A 4,210-nucleotide genomic window follows, 5' to 3' on the forward strand; every position below is an offset into this window, starting at 1 on the left:
AACCCATAGCTACCATAATTTACCACAAAACCTCTGTATTTTAATAAAAAATTTTCACCCCCCCCACCCAATGCCCCATTAATTCAGCTAGTATTCAATCCAATAAACACTCATGGAGCCAACAGTTCCTTTAATAGACCTGATGTGAAAATCTTAACATAAAAATCAGTCATGCTGTCACCTTGGTTGAGGACCTGCTTTGTTTTTACTAACTAGTCTGCTTTCATGGTCACTCCTAATAATCCCTGATGTTTGCTCCTCTCCATTTTTTTCCCTCTGAATGCTTTTGTAAATTCACCATGAAAAAAATCACCTTTTATGGTACATCCCCCCTCCCCCGATGTGATAGCTTTTGAAACACCCACTAATATTCCTATACCTTTAACCTTTAAATCTAGTTAATACTCCCTGGGCTTCAGGCTAATTAGGGACAGTGATGGTGCTCATTCCTGTATTTCTTTATAACTTGTATCTGAGACCTGTACAACACTTTATTAACATGAGGCCTCACAACACCTCTGTGAAGCAGGGTGGGCAAAGGAAAAAGCAAAGATGAAAATAAACAATGTGCTAAGTATGTGCCATAAATCAGAAGTGACACTTCTATTCTACGTTTTCCATTGTCATCTTTCAGTGTAGACATTATCAGAGAACTTTAGCATTGAGGACTCACCCGGTGTCCCTATACCCTTCCTTCTCTAGTTTAAAACTTCAACTGCTGGCACTTGGCTCTCGGGCCCACTTTGTGACCCTCAGGAACTTACCTCTAGACTAAAAAAGAAGCCTTTCCTTAGGGTCTGGAGCAACCCTACTACCCTTCCCTGAGTGAGGAAGAGAATGGGACTGTCCTCAGGATGGTCTAAAGGTACCAGTCACATGGGAGAAAAGAGAGTGAAGAAGGGACCCCATGTTGATGAGAAGTGATCCAGACCAGCCACACGCTCAACCTAGTTCCATTGATCTCATACATTGACTCATCCCAGGCACAACCTCCACCTTCTGGTACTTATGGTGTGGCTCTGAAGACTCCATTTTATCTGTAACTCACTCAATCTTAGAGAAGATGGGACAGAGGTTGATTGTCTTCAGAGTTAGAGAATGCCTAGGTGTGTGATTGATGTGACCGATGAGCCCATGAGAAGGAGGGTGGCTGGTGTGTTGAGACTGACACTCTAGTGAAGTTGGAGACATTAAAGCTGCACAAACCCTCTTGTCCTGGGAGCTGAGGAGAGCAGGGTTCTATGAAGACAAGCATGAGAACCTGGAAAGCCAGGCAATTACCTACAGTCAAAATCAAGGTCAAGTGTTTGTCAGAGGCTAGAATTGCAACACAAGGTAGAATCACTCAAATAGATCACTGGACCACCTCTGTGGGAAACAGTTCAAAGATCTTCAGCATACAAGAGCAATGTAGTTCCCTTAAGAAGATTAGAGGAATCATATAATTAGGAGAGCTTGGACAGAGGTGAGGCTTAACCATGATTTTTGATCTGGGAAAATCTTGAGCTGATTTCATTCAGCTTTTAATTGTAGACACAGGGACTTTTCCTCCTACTGCAATAACTTGCCAGGTGCCCAAGGGCCCCACCATTCTTGTTGGGGGCCTACTGGTGCCCTAAGATATTGTTTGCTGGGTTGATCACATGGGGTAAGTCCAACTGTGACATCATAGCCAAGCTGGGAGCACAGAGGGCTGTTATTCCTGCTAAACAGTCAGTGAGAAATCCTCACCGGATGTCAACTGGTATAGCCCGTGGGCATGAGTGATGCAGAGAGTTCTGAGTAGATTATGGGTATACTGTGGATGCTGTTTCTGTTCATGAGCATGTGGCCCCTTCAGATCTGGCCCTCTTGTCCCAGACTTCACCAATTTTTTTCTCTCCCCTCTGGCTCTCTCCAACTCTTGAAGCTCAGGGAGTGGGGCTAGTGAGGGATTGTTCTCACTCATGACATTGCTGCCAAATGTTTTGTCCTTTCTGTGGGTCTTTTCCATTTCCCTAATGGCCTAAGCTTTTGAAACTCAAAAGTCAGGAAGAGTCTTTTCCCGGCTGTTTTCCATTGTAACATCCTTTCTCTGAGGCAGTCAGCACAGAATTGCCCAACTGCTTCAAAGAGAGTTAGGGGCATGGGGGAAGCACCAAGGAGAGAAAGGAAATGTTGGGATTGAGGGAAAGCATTGGTTAACACAATACAAGGATGTCAAATATTTTTCTCCCACAAATGTAATCCCTTAGAGGCTGGTCTAAAGTTGGTTGTCTCGCTTGGGTGGAAAAACTATCTGGGGTGGCTCTTGGCAGATCTATCAGACATCTGTATGTGAAGCAGCAGTTGGGTACCCCAGGATGAACACAGAGGGTAAGTATGGCTCTGATCAAACACAGCCAAGGAGGTGGGGGAGCAGGCAGGTGTGGGAGCAGCAGCCACTCCATGGGCCACCTAGGACCCACATGTGGTAGGAGAGAGTCTGGAGGGTTTCTCCCTGACTGCAAACATCCTCACACAGCAGAAGAGCCACAAACGACCGCCAGCATGAGCAGTGCACGTGAGGAGCTGAAATTCCATAACGAGACTGGGTGGGGATAGAGATTCTTGGATCAGAGGCAGGGTCCTGGATTGAGGATGATGTAGCCCGGGAAAACCAAGATCCCACTAGAGCAGAATAAAGTTGCTTTTTCCAGTTCTTGTAGTCTTGAGGGTAGTTAAGGATGGATTGTTTTATGATTCCATCTAGTAACTGTCCAGGTTCTGTGTCTTAGCTTTAAGGTGAAGTGTTGGCATTGAAAGGAAAGATCCTTCTGTTTATGGAAAACTGTGGTTTATATAATTCCTATATTTAAACTTTATCTAGAGATACTAAAACAACCCAGCCCTTCAAAATGTAATCGTCTGAGGTTGATTTTATATGAGATGAAGCACCTAGGTGGACCTTGATTCTTGTCCCAATTGACTGAATTGGCTGAACTTGGTTAAATGGAAAATACTGGGTCAACCACAGATACACTATGATTCTTGAGAAACTGACTCACCTTCTCCTGAGTTCTGCATTGCCCATCTGTAACATATGCTCCTAGGCAGCTGTTAATGTGAACTGCCCTAATTTATGTGAAACCCTGTGTGAAGGATTTCGATTCTCTGAGTGTCTATGCCAATGATGCTATACAACACACACACACACACACACACACACACATACACACACACACACACACACACACACACACACAAACTTGCTGAAGTCAGCCAAAGTCCACAGCCCCAAAAGGCACTTTACAAAGGGGTGAATTAGAAGATAAAACAAAGCTGAGATTCTCTGAGGCAATTTATGGCAATCACCAATCCCAAAGCTCCCCATTTAAATTTGACTCGTTTCCAATTTTGAAAGATGTCATTTGTGTAAATGCAGGGCACATTTGCTTTGGGGAGAGCAGAAATGTCCCCAACTCCTGGTGGTAACGGATACATCTGAAAAATGAAATCAAATCAATTTTACTCCCAGGAGGGACAGGTAGAGGACTCCCATTTCCTGCCAAATCAGTTGGAAACAATGAGGAGAGAGAAAAAAAAATGGAGCCCTCCCTTCTCTTTCTGGCCTTAGACGTGAACTCTTGATAAGATCCTGGAAAACAAGCAGCATTTTTAACAGCCGTTTGCCCTCTTCAGCTGAGAAAACAGCACGAGCCAAAACTAGGAACTGGGGCCACCTCTATTGTGAATGTGGCCAGGCTGACTTATTGTCGCCAAACAGCAAATCACGAAATGACTGAGATAAGGAATATAATAACATTTTCACATGAACCTTACATTCTTACCTCTTCTATAGGAAAGGATATCCCTGCAGGAAGGAGGAAGGTGGGGCCCTGCCCATGTCCTACAGCGGTGCTGGGACTGCATTGTCCAGGCCTTTTGTAGGGACACAGGAAGAGGGTACGGAAGTTTCTACAGGAAAACAGAGAAAAGTTCAAACATAAACAGCATCCAAAAAAATTTACCAACAGTGAACTAGATTTCCTCTTTGGGCCTTCCATGCTTCCATGCACCACTGGGCTGGCAGATTTTAATCTTGGACTCTGTTCACCTTGGTAACCTCCAGCGTGTGTGATCGTGCTGTTTCCCTACTTAATAAGTTAAGAGGATGTGTTTTCTATGGCACTGGAGACAAAAACAACCTCTTTCCAGAGACTGTATCCTGGCCTGGCTGGAGTCCGTTCTG

At 44.5% G+C, this 4,210-nt stretch overlaps 1 long non-coding RNA gene across 2 annotated transcripts; it reads left to right on the forward strand.

Annotated features, from left to right (window-relative positions):
- Window positions 1–1,726: 1,726 nt before the first annotated feature.
- Window positions 1,727–3,967, forward strand: LOC122240137. 2 transcript variants are annotated; one of them, XR_006219482.1, is made up of 3 exons: window positions 1,727–1,793; window positions 2,235–2,355; window positions 3,821–3,967. It is a non-coding gene; the product is annotated as an uncharacterized LOC122240137 (long non-coding RNA). The 2 variants fall into 2 exon arrangements; XR_006219481.1 differs by lacking the exon at window positions 3,821–3,967 and adding an exon at window positions 2,507–2,637.
- Window positions 3,968–4,210: the final 243 nt, after the last annotated feature.

This window comes from Panthera tigris, chromosome B4 (genome assembly GCF_018350195.1).
Source record: "Panthera tigris isolate Pti1 chromosome B4, P.tigris_Pti1_mat1.1, whole genome shotgun sequence".
Classification (NCBI taxonomy): Eukaryota; Metazoa; Chordata; class Mammalia; order Carnivora; family Felidae; genus Panthera; species Panthera tigris.